At 37.3% G+C, this 27,575-nt stretch overlaps 1 protein-coding gene across 25 annotated transcripts in view; it reads left to right on the top strand.

The window, feature by feature from the left end:
- The window catches only part of TPK1 (thiamin pyrophosphokinase 1), a 384,685-nt gene that overhangs the window by 112,487 nt on the left and 244,623 nt on the right, over positions 1-27,575 (top strand). For 2 of the 25 annotated variants that reach the window (XM_063815729.1, XM_063815730.1), the window contains one exon: positions 13,572-13,630. The exons of the other annotated variants lie outside the window; for them this stretch is intronic. The gene's annotated coding sequence lies outside the window, so the exon portion shown is untranslated. The remainder of the gene's footprint in view (positions 1-13,571; positions 13,631-27,575) is intronic. 25 annotated transcript variants of the gene reach the window in all.

Here is a 27,575-nt window from a genome sequence, read left to right as displayed (position 1 = left end):
CTTTTAACTGTGTATCTCCATTGCTGCCACTTACTTACTGACTATGATAAGTGTCTTCAAGCCAGTCTTGGTGGCTCATGCCTGTTATCCCAGCACTTTGGGAGGCTGAGGCAGGTGGATCACCTGGGGTCAGGAGTTCAAGACCAGCCTGACCAATATGGTGAAACCCTGTCTCTACTAAAATTACAAAAATTAGTCGGGTGTGGTGGTGTGGTGGTGCATGCCTGTAATCCCAGCTACTCAGGAGGCTGAGGCATGAGAATTGCTTGAATCCGGGAGGCGGAGGTTGCAGTGAGCCAAGATTGCGCCATTGCACTCCAGCCTGGGTGACAGAGCAAGACTCTATCTCAAAAAAAAAAAAAAAAAAAAAAAGGAAAAGAAATTATAAGTGTCTTCAGTGATTTTTTTCTGGTTACATTTTCCCTCCTGTTGTGGTTAGGAAGGGCAATTTCTCGGAATCTCAGATCTCAGATCTCTCAGATTCTGAGAGATTGACCTTCCTAACTCTCACCATATCTTTGTAGTAAAGACAGTGTTTAATTCATCCCATTTACATTTCTGTTCTTATATTCAGTTTATTCCTCAAGATGACCCTTTCATAACCACATCTTTTTCTGTTTACCAACATTAACCTTTAGGCTGCTGTCCTGAATGCCCTTTCTGTGTTTTGGGTCATACTCATTCTTGCTTCTGCTCTGCCTGCCCTCTCCTCAGTTTATAAATCTGTCCTCTTTTTGATCTATAATCTACCTTTCCATCAAAGTCCAGCATATTTTCTTCCTTTCCTGTCAAATCCATCTTGATGACTCCAAGCTACGTGTATCTTTTCCTTTTCAGAATTTCCACAAGTGTGAATAGTTGATGCTGTGAAATGGGATCTTTGGTTTTGCTTTTGTCTTGTATTATCTTCCAGTTGTTGATGGATTTTTGTGTCTAATTTGGATAAATACCTTCTTGGGTGCAGGGACTTTTCAAAACAAAGTTGGCCATCTTTTCTTTGTTGCATTTTCTTTTGATCATTAACGCCAGTTGATATACCTTTCATTTCTTATACAGGTGAACAAAGAAGGAGAGGAGTTAATATCCTTACATAGTTCTCATCCTCATCCTCATCACCATACCTCTCCTGTCAATGAAGGGGCTGGTGTTAGGAGTGTTGTGAGTGGTGAGTGCTCCTCCTCAACCTTCACACCCAAGTCTTCTTATTCAAGCAGAAGGAAAAAAGGAGGCTCTGAGATTGATTAAACCCCTTTGAAAAGACTTTTTGTAATAATAGGCTCATTAAATGAGCAAATAAGCTTTAGATTTTCTGGCACAGGATAAAAAGGGGAAGGAGGGGAAATGAAAAGTAAGGATAGTGCTAGGCGTGGTGGCTCACACCTGTAATCCCAGCACGTTGAGAGGCCGAGGTGGGCGGATCATGAGGTCAGGAGATCAAGACCATCCTGGCGAATAGGGTGAAACCCTGTCTCTACTAAAACTACAAAAAATTAACCGGGCATGGTGGCAGGCGCCTGTAATCCCAGCTACTTGGGAGACTGAGGGAGGGGAATTGCTTGAACCCGGGAGGTGGAGGTTGCAGTGAGCCGAGATCACGCCGCTGCGCCACTGCACTCCAGCCTGGGCGACAGAAAGAGACTCCGTCTCAAAAAAAAAAAAAAAAAAGTAAGGATAGCAGTATATAAAGCTAGGTAAGAGATGGATAAATGTAAAATGTGTATAGGAAAAGACAAAAAAAAAAGAAAAAAGGTACAGGTGAGTGGTAAGAGCAGTTTTAAGTAGGGAGGGAGGAAGCCTGAGAGAAGAGTTATGGATTTTAAAAAAAGGAAAGGAAAAGATATGCTGCAAATTTAATAATTGAAAAAAAAAGGAGAGCCCAGAAGTTGGAGTGGAAAAGAAATGTACCCTTTGTTTTTGCTGTTAGGAATGGGACTAATATTTTAGATATTTAGATATTCTAATTCTCCTATTGTTTAAAAGAGCGAAACATTATAAAGAATAAAGCTAATAAAAAGTTCTAAGAGGTCATTACCAGAAGTAACTCTTGGAAATTAAGAAGAGACTATATTTTTTAAAAATCTTAAGCTGTTGGTAGTTGTGGTAATTTTGATAATTTTGCATTGCCTGCTGGTCATGCTGTCCCATTGGTAATTCAGCTCACCTGGATCTCAAAACGCTCTCAACCCAGATCGTGAACAAAAATAAACTTTTAGATGTGTGTGTAACCATTTTATTTTCTGGACCTGTGTCCACAAGCCACATGTGGCCATTTAAATTAATTAAAATTAAATAAATGTTGAAATGCAGTCAGTCATCTTAAGTCCTCTTAAGTGCTCAGTGGCCACATGTGGTTAGAGGTGCCTGTATTAGCATGGATGTTGAACGTCTCCATTACCATGGGGCATTCTATTGGACAAGTCAACACTGTAACACTTAGAAGAATTTATAGATTTTAAATATGTTAAATGAACAAACGTTTTGCTTTCATGATTAGAATAAAATGTTTGTATTTTAAGTACACAAGTTGCTTTTAAAATAGGAAAAGAGCAGAATTGTTTTTAAAGTGGTGCCTAGTTGCAAGTTTATCTACAGAATCTGTGAAATTGCTCGACTTTTTTTTTTTTTCCCCTAGGTTTCTTTTGTAGATTCCTCAGAATCATCAAATAGAGTCTGAATATGCATATCTGTCCCCAGGCTTCCTCTGTTTTGATTTGTAACAGAATTTCAGGCACAGGAAAGATAAAAATCTGCTTTTTTTTGGTAATGAATTTGAAAGGTCTTTGTGCAACTCTCATGATTGGTGAAATGTTTTCTGTAATTATGTATTCCGAGAGTTCACATATTCTGGAATAGTGTTCCCCTGTTTTGCCTAATAAGATTCACACATGGCATGTGATTCCAAGGCTCTGACTCAGAACAACGCATCATCTCCAGTGGGGGAGGGTCCTGAGAGTTGTCGTTTTAAAACTAGTGCCCCAGGCGATTCTCGCCAGGCAAGTTTGCAGAACAACACTCTGACCGTTGACATACTAAAGATGAACTTTGGCAGGCTCACGATTGCTGAAAGACATTGCATTTGTGTTACCTGAGTAGGACTCTGCACTTATGTGACAGTAGAATGTGTTTACATATTTTGAGTAGTCAGAATTCTGACATTATTTTATAGTAGATGCAGGACCGTATCATTGAACTAGTAATGAAACAGTATTTTCTTACCTGTACATTTTCAAGCATTAAGTCATAGAAAATGTTCTTGATGAAATTATTCAATTTATATGTATGTGTGTGTGTACACATATGTGCATAACTGCAGAACAAGTATATGTAAGCTCTTTCAAGTAAGGAGAGCCATAATTTAGGATCCTCCAAGACTGAAGCTGGAGGGCAGTTACCTACAGGGTAGTACTTAGGTATTATAAAAATTCAACTCATATGCATTGTGTCATAGCTTCCTTGGTAGAGCTTTTCTTTTTTGGTGTTATATATATAACAATGATGTGTCTTTCAGATTATGTGTCTTAGGTCTAATTGAACTATATTATATATTTGAGCTTAGTAACTTGGGTTGACCATATAAAGGATCTATAATATATAAGGGAATGAAGCACACTGGATATGACATGAGACGTCATGGCCTTGACTCCCAGTTCTGCCATGTCTGAACATGTGCTACCTACCGCAGTGTCAGTCATTTGTTTGAATGTTGAACTTTAGCTGCCAAACATGGTGCTAAGTCTAATGTAGTGATTCTTAACTAGACATGGGCATTATCCTTACCTAGGGAAGTCTCTGAACTAAAAATATGCACACTATACTCCTGGAAATTCTGACATCTATATAGTCTTTGTTACTTTTTGTTTTGTTTCTGAAATTGAGATAAAATTTCCGTACCATGAGTTGGCATAGTAAGTATGTAATTTGATGAGTATTTATAAATTGTATACATGCATCAACTACCACTTCAGTTAAGATAGAGGATATTCGCATCAATCCAGAAAGTCCCTTCAAGTCTCATTTCTATCAATTCCCACCCCGTTCATAGGCATCCACAGTTTTGGTTTCCATCGTAATCGAGGAATTTTGCAGTTCTTGGACTTCATATACATGGAGTCATAAAGAATGCACATTTTGCATCTCGCTCCTTTTGCATAATAAGATTTTGGGGTTCATCCATGTTATTGCATGTATCAGTAGTTTACTTGCTTTCTTCTACTTCTTCTATCCTTATTGACGTATTAGGCTGTTCTTGCTTGGCTATAAGGAAATACCTGAGACTGACTAAAAGAAAAGAGGTTTAATTGGCTCATGGTTCTGCAGACTGTACAGGAAGCATAGTGCTGGCATCTGATTCTGGGGAGGCCTCAGGAAGCTTATAATCATGGCAGAAATCGAAGAGGGAGCAAGTGTCTCACACAGCAAGAGCAGGAGCAAGAGAGAGATTTGGGGGGAGGTGCCACATTTCACAACAACCAGATCTTGAGCGAACTGACTCACTCTCTCAAGGACAGCACCAAGCCATGAGGGATGCACCCCCCTAACCCAAACACTTCCCACCAGGTCCCACCTCCAGCACTGGGGATTACATTTCAACATGAGATTTGGGTGGGGACAAATATCCAAACTATATCATTCTACCCCTGGGCTCCCAAATTTTATGTCTTCCTTGCATTGGAAAATACAATTCATGTCTTTCTAATAGTCTTCCAAAGTCTTACTTATTCCTGCAGTAATTCAAAAGTCCAAAATCTCATGTGAGACAAAGCAAGTTCCTTCCACCTATGAGCCTGTAACATCAAAAACAAGTTATTTACTCCTAAGATACAATGGGGGTATAGGAATTGGGTTAATATTCCTGTTCTGAAAGGGAGAGATCAGCCAAAAGAAAGGGACTACAGACCCCATGGAAGCTCAGAAACCAGCAGGGCAGTCATTAAATCTTAAAACGCCAAAATAGTCCTTGACTTCAGGTTCTGCATCTGGGGAACACTAGTGTAAGAAGTGGGAGCCCAAGGCCCTGGGCAGCTCCACCCCTGTGGCTTTGCAGGGTGGAACCCCTATAGCTGCTTATAGGCTGTTGAGTGCCTGCAGCTTTTCCAGGTGCAGGATGCAACCTCTGGTGGATCTACCATTCTGGGGTCTGGAGGATGGTGGCCCCCTTCCCATAGCTCCACTAGGCAGTGCTCTAGTGGGGACTCTGTGTGGAGGCCCCAACCCCACATTTCGCCTCCACCCTGCCCTAGTAGAGGTTCTCTGTGAGGGCTCCAGCCCTGCAGCAGGCTTCTGCCTGGGCAGCCAGGCTTTGAAATGTAGGTAGAGGCTGCCAAGCATTCTTCAGTCTTACACTCTGCATGCCTTTAGGCTTAACACCATGTGGAAGCTGTGAAGGCTTATGGCTTACACCCTTTGAAGCAGCAGTCTGAGCTATATTTGGGGCCCTTTGAGCCAAGGCTGGAGCTAGAGTATCCAGGATGCAGGGAGCAGTGTCCTGAGGCTGTGCAGGACATCTGGGCCTGGGCCTGGCCCAAGAAACCGTTCTTCCCTCCTAGGCCTCTGGGCTGTGACGAGAGGGGCTGCTGTGAAGTCTCTAAAATTCCTTGCAGGCGTTTTCCCTGTTGTTTTGGATATTTTAATAGCACTTGGCTCCCTTTTAGTTGTGCAAATCTCTCTACCAAGTGTTTGCTCCACAGCCTGCTTGAATTTCTCTCCCAAGAGAGGCTTTTTCATTCTCTACCACATGACTGGGCTGTACATTTTTCAAACTTTTATATTCTGCTTTCGTTTAGATATAAATCAACTTTAAGACATTTGTTTGCTCCACATATGAGCATAGGTTGTTTGAAGCAGTCAGGGCACATCTTTGTTGCTTTGCTGCTTAGAAATTTTATGCACCAGATACTCTAAATTATCACTCTGAAGTTCAAACTTCCACAGATTCCTATGGCAGGGCACACTGCAGCCAAGTTCTCTGCTAAGGCATAATGTGGGTGACCTTTGCTCCAGTTCCCAATAAGTTCCTGATTTCTATCCGAGACCTCACCAGCCTAGACTTCACTATCCATATTCCTAACAGCATTTTGGTCAGACGATTTAACCAGTCTTCAAGAAGTTGCAAACCTTCTCTCATCTTCCTGTCTTCTAGCCCTCCAAAACTCTTCCAATGTCTGCCTGTTACTCAATTGCAAAGCCACCTCCTCATTTTCAGGTATCTTTATAGCAGCGCGCCACTCCTTGGTACCAATTTTCTGTATTAGGCCATTCTTGCATTGCTATAACGAAATACCTGGCCGGGAGGTCAAGGCGGGAGGATCATCTGAGGTCAGGAGTTTGAGACCAGCCTGGCCAACATGGCAAAACCCTGTCTCTACTAAAAAATATATATATATGTATAAATGAATTAGCTGGGTGTGGTGGCACACACCTGTAATCCCAGCTACTTGGGAGGCTCAGGCAGGAGAATCACTTGAACCCAGGAGGCGGAGGTTGCAGGGAGCCGAAATCACTCCACTGCACTCCAGCCTGGGTGACAGAGTGAGAGTCTGTCTCAAAACAAAAAACAAAAAAAAAAAAACCTGAGACTGGGTAATTTATAAGAGTTTTAATTGGCTCACACTTCTGTAGGCTGTACAGGAAGCATAATCCTAGCATCTACTTCTCCTGAGACCTCAGGAAGCTTAAAATTATGGTGGAAGGCAAAAGGGGAGCAGGCATCTCACGTGATAGGAGTATGAGCAAGAAAGAGAGTGGGAGGGAAGCTGCTACTCTTTACAACAACCAGATCTTGAGACAACTCACTCACTGTCTCCAGGACAGCAGCAAGCCATGAGGGATCTGTCCCGATGGCCCAAACACCTCCCACCAGGCCTCACCTTCAACATTGGGGATTACAATTTGACATGAGATTTGGGTGGGGACAAATTGTTAAACTGTCCCTTTCCATATAGTAGCCATTAACTGAATAAACTACACTTTTTATCTATTTTTCTGTTAATGGGGTGTATTTGGTGTTTTCAGTTTTTGCCTTTATCAGTAAAGCTGCTGTAAAATCCTTGTACAAATCTTATTGGGAGAAAAAAAGGTAACTATGTGAGATGATACGTTAATTAGCTTGATTGTGGTAATCATGTCACAATGTATATGTATATCAAAACATCATGCTGTACACCTGTGATGGTTAATACTGAGTGTCAACTTGATTGGATTGAAAGAGGCAAAGTATTGATCCTGGATGTGTCTGTGAGACTGTTGCCAAAGGAGATTAACATTTGAGTCAGTGGGCAGGGAAAGGTAGACCCACCCTTAATCTGGGTGGGCACCATCTAATCAGCTGCCATTGTGGCTAGAACATAAAGTAGGCAGAAAAATGTGAAAAGACTAGACTGGCCTAGCCTTACAGCCTACATGTTTCTCCCATGCTGCATGCCCTTAAACACTGGACTCCAAGTTCTTCAGTTTTGGCACTCGGACTGGCTTCCTTGCTCCTCAGCTTGCCGACTGCCTATTGTGGGACCTTTTGATCATGTGAGTTAATAAAATCCCATATATATATATGTAATTTATATACATAGATATAATCCATATAATATATATTATATAATATGCATATATTATATTATATATATATATTATAATATATATAATATATGCATATAATATATAATATATATAATATATGCATATAATATGTAATATATAATATATGCATATAATATATGATATATAATATATATTTATCCTATTTCTGTCCCTCTAGAGAACCCTGATTAATACAACACCTTAAACATATATAATTTTTGTATGTTGATCACATTTCAATAAAGCTGGAAAAATCTTTGTCGATGTATGTTTTTCTTTATTTGGGGTAAATACTATAGAGTAATTGTATATTTAACATTATGACCTGCCAGCAGGTGTTCCAAGTGGTTGAACTGTTTTACAATTCTACCAGCAATGAGTGAAGTTTCAGCAGCTTCACACCCTCTCAATATCTGATTTTCGTTGTCTTAATTTTTAGACATTCTAGTGGATGTGAAATAGCATCATTGTGGTTTTGATTCAATTTTCATTTCCTTTTCATGTGCTTGTTTAGCTATTTGTGTATTTTCTTTTGTGAAATGTCATCAGTTCAAACCTTTTGCTTAATTTTTATTATGTTGGTGGTGGTTTTATTGATGATTTGTAGCCATTGCTTATATATTTAAGTTACAAGCATTTTGCTACATATGTATTACAAATGTGGTCTCCCAATCTGTGACGGTTTTCATTTAAATGTGGAGGAGAGTAGCGGAGGAAGCTGGTGGATCCTCTGAGTCCCAGGAGTACCAGTACATTCAGTAGCTGTCTTAATTCCCGCTGGACATAATTGTTTCCTTCAGACAATAGCCCTAAAATGTTAAGAGTGGGCAAATTCTTGGCTTCTCTTGTTAGACCTAGGCCAAGAACTGGGGTGCTACAGTCAGATTATTTTTTTCTTCAGTTGTTTAAGTTTTATTTCTTCTGTTCAGCACTGCGTCTTTTAAATGATTCCTTTTCATGTTCCTGATTAGGTTAACGTAGCATTGTCTTTTTCCTTCCCCAAATAATCAGTTAATTTAACTCTTCAACCCCATCTTTTGCTTTTGACTTAAGGAAATTTCTAGTTCTTAGGGGTTTTTTTGTTATTTCTAGTTTATAATTAATTCATAGTTTTATTGCATTATGACCACAGAATATTCTCTGGCTTATTTTTTTGCTATTTGGACCTTTTGTCTAGTTTTCTTTGCGGCCTGGGTATATTTCAATAGACAATGAAAAAGATCTATTTTTGTAAATTTTCAATAGACAGTGGAAAAGATCTATTTTTATATCACATCATTTGATATACTTCACTTAATTATAGCTCACTAGTTATTTTTTATTTGTCGTTTATCTTCCTGAATTGAGAAAGGAAAATAAGCTTCTTCCACTAGTGATGTATGACCCCTGGTTTCTTTTAGTTTTTAATTAAAAGGCAAGCCTTTGCCCATTTTCAATATTTTAGAGTTCTGTTAGTTTAGGGATAATATTTATAGCATATAGTTGGTCAGTTTATTAGAAATGCAGAAGGGACACAAGCCCAGAAAAGTGGAATCAGAAAAGATTTGAAGGAAAAGCTGTTGCTTGAGCAAAGTCTTGTTGAAAGGAAGAAGGACCATGGTAATATATGAGGGCGAGGGAGGGAGGGGGCACCTTGGGAAAAGTAGGAGGACCTTGAGGCAGAAGTGGCTGCTACAAGGCTTTGGAGTGACAGCCAGCCAGTCATAGCATTTCCAAGTAATTTTTTTATATATTGAAGTTTTTCTTCTGTAGTTTTTTTTTTAGCTATATAAATGAAATTTTGTGGGCTTTAAAATGTTTAAAAATAAGAATTTTTTTCCTTTAAACTTTTCGGGGGTTTGTTTTGTTTAAAATTAAACAGCAGTTTGGTTACACTTTCATTTCCTGAGTACTTTACAGGGATCTTTTAATTGTTTAAGTATATTGAATGTTTCTATGGAGAAGTCTGAGGTTGGCTTGATTTTTTTTCCACTAAAAATACTTTTGGGCTTTTGTCTTTAAGTACCAGCAAGTTTAGTTATACCCAATTCAGTGTTATCATTCTGTATTGGTGTGTCCTGAAATGTGTGTGCCCTCTCAGTCTATAAGTTTAAGTCTTCTGCTAGTTCTGGAAAATTTGTCTTTAATTTGTTCCGTGTTCTTCTTGGGAAAGCAGTTAGACACATGTAATTTTTATTAATCTTCTTTCTAATTCGTTGTTAATTTCCATTTCCTTTTGCTCATTTCTTCATTGTGTCTTTCATGCCCCTTAATGGATTTTTCAGTGATGCTTTTTTCACTTTGAGCAGCTTCTTGCGTAGATTTAATTTTTTTAAATGAGCTCTGCAAGCTCCTAAGTCATCTCATTCTGTGGTTTTGCCATATCTTTCAAGAGCTCTTTTATATCTTCTTTTTCAAGAGTGATTCTACTTTTTCATTAAGTTCTTCAAGTTTTTGTGATATTTTAGTCATGATTATTATTTACTTGGTGGAAACATTTTTTTCTGGTGACATTTTCTTAGCTGTTTTTCTTGTTTTTCCTATCACTTAACCCTCCATCCCATCCCCCTCTTTCTTCCCTACCTCTATTTTTTTCCCCTCCTTCCCTCTCTCTCCTTTAATATCTTTGTCTGTTCTAGGTCCTATGCCAGTTCCTCTCTCTGAATCTTTGAATGAATTGAATTCCCCCTGGACCTCTGATCTGAAACAGGTTTATGTTGGGGCTGGAAGAGAAGAGAGAGCAGCATTTCTTCCTTTATGGCACAGGAGTGTATATTAGAGAGTATTTAACCTTGACTGCTTACTGACAGTGCCCTGGAAGCCACAGTCTGTTCACAGATCACTGTTTTCCACCCACCTCAATAACAGTGTTTCCCACATGGAGTTTGAGTGAGTCTGTGGCAGAGCCCTCCTCTGCCATCTTCCCTCACCCTTGCTTGGGTTTCACTGTTCTTTCATATACATTGTGAGTGGTATGATAGATTTTTGCCTAGCTTTATTTAAGATGGGAATTCCATTTCTTTTTAGAAATTCTTCTGTTGTTTTGGGATGTAGTAAGGGCAGGTTTCTTCTCAACACTGTCTTAAAACAAGGTTTTTCTTTCCTTTACATCTTTCAGTAAATGTGTTCCAGCTAACAAAGCCTTCTTCAGAGTAACATTTAAGATTTGGTTTCTTGACTTCTTCCTTCCTTCCTTTCATTGTCTGGTGATATTTCTTCCCATTGTTGTTTTCCTCGAGGACTAGATTTCACTGTCTATGGTTTGAATTCCCAGATGAGATAACTATGAACAAGTAGGGCATGAGGGTGCTGTGAGGATTATTTGCTTGGAGGGCATAACTTGGTATTGCATTTATTAAAAATATTGTGGAGATCAATATTTCCATCTCAGTTTATTTCTCTGGGCTATGTTGTACTTCTTTGTGCATTTATGAGGTTGTATATTTTATGAATTATTAAGGCAAGCTTGGATGCATCTTTTAAAAATAATAGGCCTAGGTTTTACTTGCCTGCCATTTTTCTGGAATCACTGGTTTCCTTTTATTATTGAATTCTACTTAGTGTTACCAACTTAGCATTGCTTTTTACATTTCAAAGATCAAAGATATAATTTTTAAAAGTGCATAGTTCTATACTTCAATGGGGGAGGAGATAACTATTTTAGTTTCTATCATCAAATACCAAAAGTTATTTTCAAGGGCACTACAGGCAAAAAAAAGAGTTGGGATGGGAAAGAAAAAACAAAACAAAAGTAACTACCTGCAATTCAGTAAAAATGACCAACAGCATGTGCTGCCATGCAGTGCTTACAGTTGTTTCAAATTTACAAACAGAACAATAAAACCCGTTTAGCATAATGAAATATTTATTTTTATCCAATATATTTGCAAGATGTTCTCCATTCATCATATTTGCAAGCAGCAGCAGCAGCAACATTTCTTTAACATGAGCCAAATGTAATTTCCAGCTGTTGAAATTGTTTTTTAAGTCTTGTTAAAAACAGTTATCTAACAACAAACCTCAGTACATCCCCTTTTCCACTTTTTTCTTGATTTTATTTATGAGTAAGTGTTTTTCAGTGATGCTTGATGTTTGAGATAGGAATAGAGTATATAAATAAAAGGCATTCTTATCTTTATATAACTTACTCTTTCATTCACCAGGTGAGTTAATCAAAATTTTAATTTTGCATTCTTTTTGTTTCACAATTTAAAAAGCATAGAGTAAAAAGACAAAAAGCCTATGGCCTCTAAAACAGAGAAAAGCTAGCTATAACATAATGCATTTTTGAACTGCTAAAATGTGAAGATTCTATTATTCTCTGTAGATTTGAGTCAAGACCTGTGCAAAAGCCCTGGAGGTTAAAATAATTCCTCAGCTTCATCTTTTGTGGTGTAAGTTTACATGCACAATGGGTGTTATTCTAAAGCTGCTTATCCTTTAGATTCGGTGATTCTTATCATATACGACAGTATTATGTAGATAAATGGTCAAAAATTACTTTCTGCTTATTTGATGTTTTTTGTTCAGTTGTCTAAAGTTGCTTTTTTAAGGGAAGAAATAATACAGAAACAATGATTATTGTTATTATTCACCCAAGGTTACAAGAGCAAACTAATCAAGCCTAGTTTTGACTAATCTAGCTAGTTTTTGCTCTCTTTTGCCTCTGGGCCTCTGCCCGGAATAATTTCATTCCCTTCATCTTTTCTCACTTAGTTAACTCAAGCTTTTTAAGTAATAATAAAACTTCTTACCATTTTGATTACTTACGGTCTCAGTTTCTGTGGTTTGCTTTCTTTCGTGCTTATAGCTGAATTGGCTTTGTCCTTTCTGCATGCCCCTATAGAGCTTTGTACTTACCCACCTTAGGAATCATCTCACTGTATGATTCTACTTGTCTCTCCTATTTTCTTGACCAGAAATATATTTTACATTTATAAAATATAAGGTGAACCACATACGTAAAATTAAATCTTGCTGTAGCCATGTTAAAAAAGTAAAATGACAAATTCATACTGTCTTATCTTCTAACCTACCATATTCAGAATATTATCATTTTAGCAAATAACTAATATAAAATTATTAATGATATATTTTATATTCTTTTTGTACTAAGTCTTCAAAATCTATTGTTTTACACTTATCGCACATCTAAGTTGGTATGATCTGCATTTCAGATGCTCAATACTACACATGGCTGGTGGCTACCATATTGTTATACAATAGTTCTAGTCTGTGGTCTGCTTGAGGGTTGAAACCATGTCTGGTTTTTACTGTACTTATGGCTACAGTCAGTGCCCATTAAATATGTGCCTATGAATGAATGAATGAGTAAGTAAAATATGCTGGGAGGGATATTTATTGAGTGATGCCAATAGCTAATAACATTAGTACCATTGGTCAAGAGACCTAAAGGTACACTGGCTAAAAATAGGACTGTGATCTCAGAGAATTCTGCACATTTCAGTCATAAGTTAGGACAGTGGGGACAGGTTTTGAATGGATTAATTGCCAAGGATTGATTACTGGGGACAGATAGGAGAAGAAATTAAGAGTATGGCCAGTCTCTATCCAGAGTCTATTTTCCAGCTGATATCCTTTGATCCAGAGCATTTGACAGTCAGCCATCACTTTTACTGGTAGACTAATCGCCTTCTACCACAGTAGTCCTATTCAAATTCAAAATCAAGTCCTGTGCATACCCTTTTAATACAAATAGAGGCCAAAGTGTCTAATTTGGTTTGCTGCTCAAAATATAAAACTTAACTTGGTATAACCTGGTACAGTCATTATGGATAGCAATTCAGTATTAGGTAGAAATATGAATAGTGTGCATATCCTATGACCCAGTGATTATTTTGGTACAGCCATGCATTGCTTAACAATGTGTATATGTTATGAGAAATAGATCATTAGGTGATTTTGTCTTTGTGCAGATGTCATAGAGTGTACTTACACAAATCTAGATGGTATATCCTACTACATAACATATTATGATATATCCGTCCTGTTGCTTCTAGGCTACAAACTTATACGGCATGTTACTGTACTGAATACTGTAGGTGATTGTAACACAATGGTAAGTATTTGTTTATCTAAACATGTCTAAATAGAGAAAAAGTACACTAAAAATACAAAAGAAAAGATAAAAATGGTACACCTGTCTAGGGCACTGACTGTGAATGGAGCTTACAGTACTTTCCTGGAAGTTGCTCTGGGTAAGTCAGTGAATGACTGCTGAATGAATGTGAAGGCCTAGGACATGACTGTACATGACGTTAGACTTTCTAAACGCTGTACACTTAGGCTGTACTAAATTTATTAAAACAGTTTCCTTTCTTCAGGAATAAATTAACCTTAGCTTACTGTAACATTTTTACTCTATAAACTTTAAATTTTTTAAAACTCCTTCGTAATAACACAGCTTAAAACAAACACATTGTAAGCTGCACAAAATATTTTTTTCTTTACATCTTTATGCTATAAGCTTTTGTCTATTTTTAATTTTTTTATGTTTTAAACTTTGTTGTTAATAACTAAGACACAAACGCACCCATTAGCTCATGTCTATATAGGGTCAGGGTTCCCAATATTACTTTCTTCCACCTCACATCTATCCCACTAGAAGGTCTTCAGGGACAGTAGCACTCATGGAGCTGTCATCTGCTATGATAACAGTGCCTTCTGGAATACCTGCTAAAAGGACCTGCCTGAGGCTGTTTTACATTTAACTTTTTAAAAAACTAGAAAGTATACTCTAATGATAAATATATAGTATAGTAAATACATAAACCAATAACATGGTCATTTATTGTCATTATCAAGTATTATGTGCTGTACATAATTGAATGTGTTATACTTTTATATGACTGGTAGCACAGTAGATTTGTTTATATCAGTATCACCACAAACACCTAAGTAGCACATGACATTATGTGCCATGACATTGCAATGGCTGTGACATCACTGGGTGATAGGAATTTTTCAGCTCCATTATAATCTTTTGGGTGTACTTTCATATATGCAATCTGTTGCTGACTAAAATGTCATTATGTGATCATGACTATATGTACTATTGAAAAAATGTTTTATATTTCCATAAGGAGGCCTATAAATGATAATTGCAGCTTTTTAAAAAATCATGAAAACATGTAAGTCACCTTACATCTATTATTGGGAGATGAGATAATTTTGACACATTCATTAGCTCTGTACAGAAATCAAATGAATCTAGTGAACTAGATTTGTATTTCTAAATGGAAAGCCCTTGAAAACATAGTGTTGAATGATATAATAAGCATGTTTTGGAAGACCTTTCTAAAAAATTAAAAATAACACATCACACAATATTACATATTGCTCATTGATGCAAATACATGCCATATAAAAGTAAACAAAACAACCACAGCTAAGCCATAAGGGTAAAGCTAGAATAGTATATACTACTGGTAAGGGGTGTGGGAGTGGGTTGGGGGCATTAGAGAGGACTCTAGGGCCTAAAAACTTCTCTAGTTTTACTGCATGACAAAGCACTGAATGATAGCAACTGGCAATTTTAGGTGGAGGTCACAGAGGTGTTATATTATTCTTTGATGTATTTTGGATTTAATTTATAAGATACATTTTATGCATTCTCAGAGACCCAGAGGATTTCCCTTGGGTCTGTACAATGTATTTTGAAAGTAAAAATTTAGGATTAAAAATAGTAGGGATATTTTTTCATTTTAGTCCTTTTACAAATTATTTCAGTTCTTTGCTGAAAAAGGGTGCACAGAGGGAGCAGTAGCCCTTTTGATGTACACAAGTACAAAAGTGCATTTTATAAACAAATTTACTTTATCCTGTCTCTCAGGCTGGAATTGTAATATATTAGGAAATACCTAAAAACTCAGTGTCCCACAGGGCTTTCTGTATTCTCGCGTGTTAAGGTAAAAAGTATTTTTTAAAGTATGAAATGGTCTGAGCCTTTGAAACACTTTAGGCTGTGATGTATTTTAATTCAATTGCACAGGCACTTATGGAATGCCTGTTGTATGTACAGATACTGCATCAAGCGTGAGGATGACTAGGAGAGAGTGAGTAGAAAATGAGAGGAGGTAGGGAAATAAATGACTGCTCTAGACTTCTAGGATGTTGACACAGTTTGGAAATGATCAATGGAATAAATAAACCTTGACTGTTGGAGTGGGAAGCAGTATATTTTGTTAATGGAGTTATCGGTATATTGCCTTTCAGCTCTGCATCCTGCCTTTATTATCTGCTCTGATAATGGAGCTGGACCTTTAAAGCATTTCTCCTTTGCCATGAGTTTGATGTTGAACTGTGTCAGTAGAGGGCTTAGAGGGAGGCTGCTGGATGAAAGGGCTACTCTTCACTTTCCAATGTCCTTGTCTTGTCAGGTGCCTGAAGCACAGTGTTTTTTCTGAAGTACCCTGTGGTCTCTTCCCTTGGTCAGTTTCCTGGCATCCTCTTAGATGGTTACGCAGAAGATTACTATCAGGTGGGGACACCTCCCTCCACCTGCTTTCGCTAGTACCCTTCAGGGGGCTTAGCAGTGAGTTTCAAGGCTGGCACCTCCCTGTGGATGTGTCCCCAACACTCAGGAGTGAGCAGGTCCAGCTAGTCTTCCATTGGGCCCTTTTTAGTGATGTCATTTCTTAGTTCCGGCAGGTGGCTTCCTAGTCTCTGGATCTGCTCTCAAGTTCAAATTACTTTCACAAATTACTTTCTCTCTTCAAGTTAGCCCATGGGACCTTCTGATTGGATTGTGTTGCATAGAGAAAGCAAACTGTGTTTGTTCCAGCATGCTAAAGTCAACAAAATGGACTTTAATATTTAAAAGATCTCTTTAATCTTTTCTCCATTTTTCTTTCTGTAGGGCTTTAACCTAGCTCTATGAATGGGTTACTGGATTAGTAGATGTGAACATCTCTATGGCTCCTACCATGTATTGCATTGGAAAAGCCATCTGCATTATTGTCATTATTAAAGTTGATGTTTGCGGTTTTGACATTTCATATTTCATCCTTTATGCTTCACTTTTGCCATCCTAAATGCACAGCAGTGGCTTTGTGGTATAACAAAAATAATGTGGAATTTATTGCCATCTGGATCTAGTTTCTGATTCAGGTGCCACAGTTATATTATAATTGTATATCACAAAAATACTAACTCTTATATATCTAAGTTCTTACTTTGAAGACCACAGGAAAATAATTATGTAACTTATATAATTACTTGGCATCTTTGAGCTCATTTTCCATGAGACATTCTGGTTGCTGTAGGTTAATCATGTTATAATAAAACATTTGGCATAGTATGTGGGGAAGAGTACTATCATCATGGATAGCTGCCATGTATTAGACATCTTTTGTGTGCCTTTTTTTTTTTTTTTGAGATGGAATCTCACTCTGTTGCCCAGGCTGGAGTGCAATGGCATGATCTCAGCTCACTGCAACCTCTGTCTCCCAGGTTCAAGCGATTCTCCTGCCTCAGCCTCCCAAGTAGCTGGGATTACAGGTGTGTGCCACCATGCCCAGCTAATTTTTATTTTTAGTAGAGACAAGGTTTCACCATGTTGGCCAGGCTGGTCTCAAACTCCTGACTTCAGGTGATCTGCCCACCTCGGTCTCCCAAAGTGCTGGGATCACAGGCGTGAGCCACCATGCCCAGCCTGTTGTATGCTCTCTAATATGGCCTCAGTAAGTGGCAGGTATATTGTGTTCTGTTGTTTAGCTTATTTTAAACAATTTTGTCCTTGTTTGTTTAAAACACATACTACGAATAAAATTATTATATTTCCTAGAACAACTTTAGTATCATTAGCAGGATTTCCATGAAAGAATGCTGCACTAAATAATATCAGTTAGGATCTTTCACGTAAGTTAGTGTGATTGCTGCTGTTCTACTATTTTCAGTTAAACATCTTGTTTTGAAATACAGAATCGTATGCCGTTTTAAGTAATACAGAGAGATCTCATGTGCCCTTCAGCAAGTTTTCACCGCTGATAATACCTTGCAAAATTATAGTACAATATCACTATGGGAAAATTGACACATTGATACAATTCACTCATCTTCTGCAGATTTCACCACTTCTGCATTATGTGTATTGTATATGTAGGCATTCAGTTCAGTTAAACTTTATCACATGTGTAAGTTGATGCAGCCATCACCACCACAATCAAGACACAGAGCACTTCCATCTGCACAAGCATGCCTGTTGCTACCTTTATAACCATGCTCTCTGCTCTTCATTCTTAACTTCAGGAAACCACTAATTTATTCTCTATAATTTTGCCATTTCAAGAATGTTGTATGAACTGAAACATGAAAACATTATGGGGTTTGGTTTTTTCACCCAGCATCTTTCTGTAGAGATGTATCTAGATTGTCGCATGTACGAAGAGCTCGTTCCTTTTTGTTGTTGAGAAGTGTTCCACAGTATGACATACCACGGTTTGTTTTACCTCTCACATGTTGAAGAGCAGCTGGGTTGTTTCCAGTTTAGGGCTATTATAGATAAAACTTTTATGAACATTCTTGCATAGGTTTTTCTGTGAGCATAAGTTCTCACTTCTCTGGGTTACATGCCCAAGAGTGCAATTGTTGTGTTGTAGGGTAGTTCCATGTTTAGTTTTATATGATACTGCCAAACTGTTTTTTCAGAGCGGCTGTACCATTTTACATTCCCACCAGCAATATGTGAGTAGTCCATTTTCTTTGCTCCCTCACCAGCATTTGATGTAAAATAAAAGGTATGTTGTGATGTCTTACTGTGATTTTTATTTGATTTTCCCTAATGACTAATGATGTTGAACATCTTTTCATGTGCTTGTCTGCCATCTCTATAGCCTCTGTTCTGTTTGTAAAAATTTTTTGAAAACAACATTTCTTGTAGTTTTCTTACAATTCTTTTTTGAAAATAGGCAGGAAAAAAACTGATCTGTTTAGGTTTCTCTTTTGGCTATTTGCTATAGCAGTTGTTCCTGGGTTTCCAAATCATGGCTTCTTTTCTAGAAGTTATCTCACATATCTAGATTTATCTCAGGTTCTTCCTAACTATCTTAGTCTGTTCTCACGTTGCTATAAAGATACTACCTGAGACTGGGTAATTTATAAAGGAAAGAGATTTAATTGACTCACAGTTCTGCATGGCTCGGGAGGCCTCAGGAAACTTACAATCATGGTGGAAGGGGAATAGGAAGCAAGCACCTTCTTCACGTGGTGGAAGGAGAGAGGAGAGTGAACAAGAGCAGGGAAAACTGCTTTATAAAACCAACAGATCTCATGAGAACTCACTCGCTGTTATGAGAACAGCATAGGGGAAACCGCCCCCTTGATCCAATCACCTCCCACCTTTGACACATGGGGATTACAATTCAAGATGAGATTTGGGTGGGACACAAAACCTAACCATATCATTAACATTCTGTTTTCATGTTTTCTTTAATTTGGGAATGACCAAAATAAACAAGGAAACCCAAACTCAAGCCCAAACGACAAAACTGCTCTGAACCACAACATTCACTAACAACGCATCTATTCTACAAATTTTATTTAATGTTTTAAATTCTTAAACATTTTTTAAAATAATGCCTTTTAATTTTTAATCACCATTAGTATAAAATATTTCCATTAAGCAGACACACCTTGGGGTAAATGCAATGTAGAGAAAGTGGAAAAGTAGGAGATAAGCTAACTAAAATACTGTATTATTCATTGTAAGGAGATCATAGGAAGGCCCATATAATTAGAATATAAACAGAACTGTAAAATTGTGAAAGGTGATAGAGAGCCAGGAATAGCAAGAAACATCTTGTGAAATGTGGCCAAGCATTGGAACAAACTAACAAATAAACAATACAGAAGATACTAAATAGTTGTAAATAGTACCAGAATCTGTCAGTTGCTCAAGACAGGAACATGAAGGTTATCTTTGATTCCTTTTGCACTGTCTTCCATATCCAGTCTCAGCCAATCCAGCCGTTTCTATCTCCTGAATACATCTTGACATACTTCCATTTTTCCTTGCCCTAATCCAAGTCACCATCTTTCCTGGGCTGTTAGAATGACCTCCTAACCAGTTTCATTAGTTTCACTCTTGTACCCGTCTAACTTCTTCCCACTGTAAAAGGAAGAATAATCTTTAGAAACATATTAAATGTTATTAGTTGATAAATAATAATTGTATATATTTATGGGGCTACAATGTGATGTGCTGATATATGTTTACGATGTGGAATAACTAAATCAGGCTAATTAGCAAATCCATCACCTCAAATACTTATTTTTTGTGGTGAAAATATTTTAAATCTACATTTTATTTGATTTTAAAATATACAATGCATTATTATTTATTATAGCCATCCTTCTGTGCAGTAGATCACGCAAATTCCACTTGTCGAACTGAAACTTTATACCCTGTGAACATCTTCCTTTACCTCATCTACCCCAACCCCCAGCCTCTGGAAACCCCTATTCTACTCTCTTCTTCTATGAGTTCAACTTTTTTAGATTCCACATGTAAGTGAGATCATGCTGTATTTATCTTCCTTTGTCTGGCTTATTTCACTTAGCATAATGTCTTACAGGTTCATTCCTGTTGTTAAAATGACAGAATTTCCTCCCTTTTAAAAGGCTAAATAGTACTCTGTTGTGTATATGTACCACATTTTCTTTATCCATTCATCCGATGATAGACACCTAGGTTGCTTCCACATCTTAGCTATTGTGAATAATTCTGCAGTGAGTATGGGAGTACAGATATCTTTGACATACAGTTTTCAATTCCTTTTGGAAATACACCTAGAGGTAGGATTGCTGGCTCACATGGTAATTCTATTTTAAATTTTCTGAGGAACCTCCATACTGTTTTTCAAAATTGCTGTGTTAAAGCAGGTTTCTCATAAGCAGCAATGCAAGCAAAAGACAATGGAGTAAGACCTTTAAAATATTTTAAAAAGTAAATATCAACTCAGAATTTTATCTTTCCAAAGCAAATATCTTTCCAAATTGGAGGCAAACTAAACTTTTTCAGAAACACAAAGTAATTGATCTCTAAAAGGCCCAAGAAATGTTAAAGGAGTCCTTCAGGAAGAAGGAAAATGATTCCAGGGAGAAATATGAATCAACACAAAGAAACAAACAAACAAAAATGCTGGGAATGGTGTCTACAAGGCAAAATATAGGAGAATGTTTTTCTTGTGACTTAAGTATTTTTGGAAGATAATTGACCATTTAAACAAAAATGATAAAAACATAATGTGGGGTTAATAACATATGAAAAGACTGGGCTTGGTGGCTTGCGCCTGTAATCCCAACACTTTGGGAGGCCGAGGCGGGCGGATCACCTGATGTGGGGAGTTTGAGACCAGCCTGGCCAACATGGTGAAACCCCATCTCTACTAAAAATACAAAAAATAGCCAGGTGTGTTAGCAGACGCTTGTAATCCCAGCTACTCAGGAGGCTGAGGCAGGAGAATGGCTTGGACCTGGGAGGCGGAGGTTGCGATGAACTGAGATCGCACCACTGCACTCCAGCCTGGGCAACAGAGTGAGACTCCCTTAAAAAAAAAACGAGAAATCAAAAAACAAAAAACAAAAAACACAGAAACCATATGAAAAACAGAATGCATAATAACATACAAAGGCCAAAAGGGGAGAAAGGAAGTATACTGTTATATTTTTATTGTGCTATGTGAGAAGTTATATCACTTCTAAGTAGACTAGGAAAATTTCAAAATAAATATTATAAATTTTAGAGCATGTAACAAAACTAATAGTTATCACTAATATGCCAATAAAGAAGAAAAAATTCAAAAAAATAAAAAAGAAAAACTGTGTTAATTTGCATTTCCTCAACAGTGCGCAAGGGTTTCTTTCTCTCTGCATCCTTCCTTGCCAACATTTGTTATCTTTTGCCTTCTTTTTTGTTTTGAGACAGGGTTTCGCTCTGTTGCCCAGGCTGGAGTACATCTTGGCTCACTGTGATCTCCACCTCTGGGCTCAAGTGATTCTCCCACTTCAGCCTCCTGAGTAACTTAAATTACAGGCACGCACTACCACGCGTGTTTTTTTTTTTTTTTTTTTTTTTTTTTTTAAGTAGAGATGGGGTTTCGCCATGTTGGCCAGGCTGCTCTTGAACTCCTGACCTCAAGTGGTCCACTGGCCTTGGCCTCCCAAAGTGCTGGGATTACAGGCTTGAGCCATTGTGCCTGGCTTAGCTTTTGTCTTTTAGATAATAGCTATAGTAACAGGTGCTAAGTGATATTTCATTGTGATTTTAATTTGTATTTCTCTGATGATTAGTGATGATGAATATTTGTTTATCTGTTATTCATTTGTATGTCTTCTATTAAGTGTCTGTTTAGGTCTTTTCCTTGTTTTTGATGTATTTTGTTGCTATTGAGTTATTTGAATTCTTCCTGTATTTTGAATATTGTCCTCTTATCAGATATATAGTTTGCAAATATTATATCTCAGTCCATGGATTGTCTTTTCCCTCTATTAGTTGCTTTCTTTGCTGTGCAGAAGACTTTTAGTTTGATGCAATCCCATTTTTCTATTTTTGCTTTTGTTGCCTGTACTTTTGGCAAAAGAAATCTTTGCCTAGCCCAATGTCATGAAGCATTTCCCTATGTTTTTTTCTTGTAGTTTTACAGTTTCAAGTCACATGTTTAATTCTTTAATCCATTTGAGTTGATTTTTTCATATGGGGTTAGAAAAGGGTCCAGTTTTATTCTTTTGCTTGTGGATATTCAGTTTCCCAATTTATTGAAGAGATTATTCTTTCTCTATTGTGTGCTCATGATACCTTTGTCAAAAATCAATTGACCATATATATGTGAGTTTATTTCTGGCCTCTCTATTCTGTTCTTTCAGTCATTGTGTCCGTTTTTATGCCAGTACCATATTGTTTTGATTACTATAGCTTTGTACTAGATTTGAAGTCAGATAATGATGCCTCCAGCCTTGTTCTTATTGCTCGAGATTACTTTGACTATTGAATTAAAGATCTTTTGTGGTTCCCTATGAGTTTTAGGATTGTATTTCTATTTCTGTGAAAAGACATTGGAATTTTGCTAGGGATTGCATAGACTCTATAGATCACTTTGGGTGGTATGGGCATTTTAACATTATTAATTTTTCCAATCCATGGACACAAGATATCTTTTTCTTTGTGTCATTTACAACTTATTTCATTGTTTCATAGTTTTCTGCATATAGATCTTCTGCCTCCTTGATCACATTTCTTAAGTATTTTATTTGTTTGATGCTATTTTAAATGGGATTGATTTCCTGATTTGTTTTTCAGATAGGTCATTGCTAGTGTAAGGAAATGCTATGGATTTTTGCATGTTGATTTTGTACCTTGCAACTTTACTGTATTTGTTTATCAGTTCTAATAGTTTGATAGTATAGTTCTTAGGGTTTTCTATATATAAGCTCATGTCATCAGCAGACAATTTTACTTCTTTATTTCCTATTTGGATGTCTTTTATTTCTTTTTCTTGCCTAATTGCTCTGGCTAGTACTTGCAGTACTGTGTTGAAAAGAAGCTGTGAGAGTGGGCACCTTTGTCTTGTTCCTGACCTTAAAGGAAAAGCTTTCCACTTTTCACCATTGGATATGGTGTTAGCTGTGGGGTTTTCATATATGGCCAGTATTGTGTTGAGATAAATTCCTTCTATGCCTAACTTGTGAGTTTTTATCATAAAAGGATGTAGAATTTTTTCAAATGTTTTTTCTGTATCTATTGAGATGATCATATGGTTTTTGTCCATTCTATTAATGTGATGCATCACATTTATTAATTGTGTATGTTGAATTATCCAGGCATCCCAGGGATAAATCCTACCTGATTATGATGAATGATCCTTTCAAGTGCTATTGAGTTTGTTTGCTAGTATTCTGTTGAGGACTTTTGTATTTATGTTCATCAGGGTTATTGGCCTGTGATTTTCTTTTCTTATAGTATCATGGAAGAATGGTCTTAACATGTAAGCTAGAATATAACACTCTTCAACTTAAAATCTTTAATGACTTCCCTTTATATTTAAACTGTCTTTGTCATTGTGGTCTAAATAATCGGTTTTTGACTACCTCTCAACTTTATCTTGTATAATTATTCTGTTATCTAAGTAAACTCAAAAACAACTGGCCTACTTTTAGTTATTTTAAGTTACAAGCTTTTCCGTGCCTTGATCAATCATATTTTAAGGATGAAGATTAATGTATTCCTAAGATGCCCTGAGATAGCCTAAATACCGAAAACCATTCTGTGTTCCACAAACCAAGAAATGTGGTAATTAGTAAAGCATTCATTTTAAACACTTTGAACTCCTTTAAGCACTTTGCTCTTAAGTTGCCCCTCACCCCACAAGATTGTAACTCTTCATCTACAGGAGGCCCACTGTGAATTTTGGGTAATTATCTCTTGCTTTTAACCTGAATCCAGTTATTCTTTTTCTTTCCGTTTTTCTTTTCTAGAAACACTATCCACAATTCCTCTCCCTTCTTTCTATTCTTAGTCTTCACAGTCTCCCCTGTTTCCTAAGGAAGAATTAACTTTTGATTGTGCTCATTTAGAAAAAGAGCATAATCAAGTTCTAAGGCCATAATATGTGAAATTCTTGCGTTAGTTGGTAGTAAAAATATACAGTCATTTCTGTTTCTAATTATTTGGCATTAAGGTCTGATTCCCCAAGTTAACCTATTATCACCGCTTAGATTTAATGATCACTGTTTAGGAGAATAGATGTGTTTGCTAGAAACTCCTACTCAGTAAATTGTGTTGATATTTTTATAAATATATCAAAGGTACCAGGATAGGTGGAGATATAAGCTGATTAGGTACTTTTTTCCTTCTACCTCTACAGAGTAAGATAAAGGTTAAGTATCACATTTTTGTGTAACAAAGTATCTGATTTTGATGTGCTTTCACTTTTGATATATGCAACAATGAATCTCTCATTTGAAATATGCCTTGTATATGAGTTCTGGGATCTGTGACCACTGATCCAGAAAAGATGAAGAGAAAAGGAATTCTGGTGACAAAGAAACAGGCAAGGAGGCGAAACAGTTCCAAGCTTTTCCACCTTCTTCTACATTCATTATGTGATATGGTTGCAGCAACAGTTATTTTAATTTAAAAGCTTTACTTAAATACTTTTACTTTTGCTGACTGGACCAACCACTATTATTACCCATTTCTTTTATTCCAACGCTTCTTGGTAGTTATATATATTTTATTATTTTGCTCATTCATAGATATCTGCCACATTTCATTATTTTGACACTGCCACTTTACTGATGTTTTTACATTATGAAGTTAACTGATCCAATAGAAATTGTCACTTTTGGTGCTCATTCTCTATGGTGGTGATACATGTGGGATGTTTTCTTTCTTTTTTTCTTTTTTCTTTTTTCTTTTTTTTTTTTTTTGAAACAGTCTCTCTCTGTCGCCCAGGCTGGAGTGCAGTGGTGCAATCTCAGCTCACTGCAACCTCTGCTTCCTGGATTCAAGCAATTCTCCTGCCTCAGCCTCCCGAGTGGCTGGGATTATAGGCATGCGCCACCACGCCCGACTAATTTTTGTATTTTTTATTTTTTTGGGAGAGATGGGGTTTCACCATGTTGGCCAGGCTGGTCTCGAACTCGTGGCCTCAAGTGATCCGCCTGCCTCAGCCTCCCAAAGTGCTGGGATTACAGACGTGAGCCACTGTGCCCAGCCGGATGTTTTCTTTTTCTCACCATCGTGGGAGATGATGTGAACTATCCAGCAGATCCAGGAGAATAGTCAGAAGGACCTGACTTTGACTGTTGTCACTAGTATAGCAATAATTTAGGAATAGGTTCTCAAATAAATAAGAGGCATAAATGGAGGTGATGTGGGATTATGCTATAAGACTGCTATAAGACTACCCAGAGTATCACAGTTATCCGTACATATCCAGATTGTATGAGAAGTCTTACTGAAGATTCAGTAAGCCTGAAATGGTAAGTTGTTACCTGTGCATCTGGGATAGATGTGAAGGCAACTTAGCACATAAATTGCTGTGTTAATTTACCTGACTTTGGTTGCCAGGTGGAGTGTAGTTTCTGGGTGATAGGTTTGTTTTCAAAATTGGAAAAGTTAGAGAATAACAGCGAGCAGTCTGCTACACAGCTAAGTATTATGGGACTCTGGGCAGCCTGCTGAAGTTTGAGTTGTGCTCTCTTTGTTGCACTCGTTTTCACCTGGTAGTGATTTTGCCCACCAAGGGACATTTGACATTTGCAGATATTTTGGTTGTCACAACCGAGGATTACTATTGGCATCTAACTGGTAGAGGCCAAGAATGCTGCTAACTATGCTACAATGCACCAGACATCTACCCATATAAAAAGACCCAAAATGTGATAGTGCCAAGGTACTAGAGAAACACCAACAAAGTTCTTTTGTAAGTTTTCTTATTCGTTAAAGGTTGAGCTTGCATGTTTGCTACCTTGTTCCTAAAGCATGGCCAATCTTTAGTAAAAATACAGTGATTGAGGGTACACGTAAACCTTAATGGTTCCTATCAACTAATATTTGGACAAACGTGCATGTACTAGCTTTACACATACAAGTTTTTTTTCTGTGCTGTTCACCTATTTGCAGTTTTTATACAATATGAGTTTTGCCAACCTTTTTTTTTTTTTTTTTTTGAGATGGAGTCTCGCTCTGTCACCCAGGCTGGAGTGCAGTGGCGTGATCCCGGCTCACTGCAAGCTCCGCCTCCCAGGTTCATGCCATCCTCCTGCCTCAGCCTCCCAAGTAGCTGGGACTACAGGCGCCCACCACCACACCCGGCTGATTTTTTGTATTTTTTAGTAGAGACGGGGTTTCACCGTGTTAGCCGGGATGGTCTTGATCTCCACCTCGTGATCTGCCTGACTCGGCCTCCCAAAGTGCTGGGATTACAGGCGTGAGCCACCACGCCTGGCCGAGTTTTGCCCATCTTTTAGAAAAATTTTTCTGTGCCACTTTAGGATGAAGAGAGATAGTTTGAGGTTTGGTTGTTTCCCTCAGATTTCTTAGTAATGAGGTATTTAGTGTCACTCAGTATTAAAGAATTATCTGATCGTAGACTTTATAAATAGGATCAAGGATGACTAAATGTCATACTTTTTCTCCATAGTGAATATAACTAGGAGAGGAGGAAGCAGGAAGTGTTAGAGAAAAAGGGTAATAGAATTTACACAACAATATTTACCAAAATGTAATAAAACTCTTCATTACCTAGTAAGAACCATATCATGAGGACTAGCACAGCACTGTACTTGTAGATGCTTAATATAAATGCCACCTGATTTTTATTCTATGTAATGTAATTCTGTGCTACTGACTTGACTAAAATTCAGAATATTAGACTCATTGTTTGTAGGATATTACAAATAATGTGAGCTTTCTTGATAATTGCACATAAATATACTATAATAAAACCTTCAATCCACAGTGCTGAAAGAGTTCTCTAAACAACAATTAATTATGCATGTCAGCACTCTTATGAGCCAAGTAAATTGTTACTGTCTCTCAAGGAGAGCATACATTTCTGTGAAATGCTTGTAATACAAGTTTTCCACATGAAATAATGTCTTGACAGGGAAATCTACTAATCTGTTTCTGTTAACTATGTCCATAAACTCATTAAGACCTTTGCTCATGATAGCGTATACCAACAATAGGCAAAGTACCTGCAAAAATATACACCTCCTCTTACGTGCTTGTTCCAACATATATTTGAGGCATAATAAAGTAGAATTTTCCAACTGAAAGGAGGATTTTGTGTCTTTGGAGCAGAAATTAATATTTGTATTAGTACAGATATTAATTCTGTTTTAAGTGACAGAGAACCCAGCTTAAATTTGCCTGAACCTAGAAAGAGCATTTATTAGCTCACATAGTTGGAAAGGCTAGTGACTGGCTTTGCCTGTAGTTATAGACACTCAAACAATGTCTTCTCTTGTCTCCTAGCCTTACCTTCACTGTTTTGGCTTCA

The sequence above is a fragment of the Pan troglodytes genome, chromosome 6, assembly GCF_028858775.2.
Source record: "Pan troglodytes isolate AG18354 chromosome 6, NHGRI_mPanTro3-v2.0_pri, whole genome shotgun sequence".
In the NCBI taxonomy this organism is placed as follows: domain Eukaryota; kingdom Metazoa; phylum Chordata; class Mammalia; order Primates; family Hominidae; genus Pan; species Pan troglodytes.
Note: the sequence above shows the minus strand (reverse complement) of the source record. Positions and strands in the feature narration are given on the sequence as shown.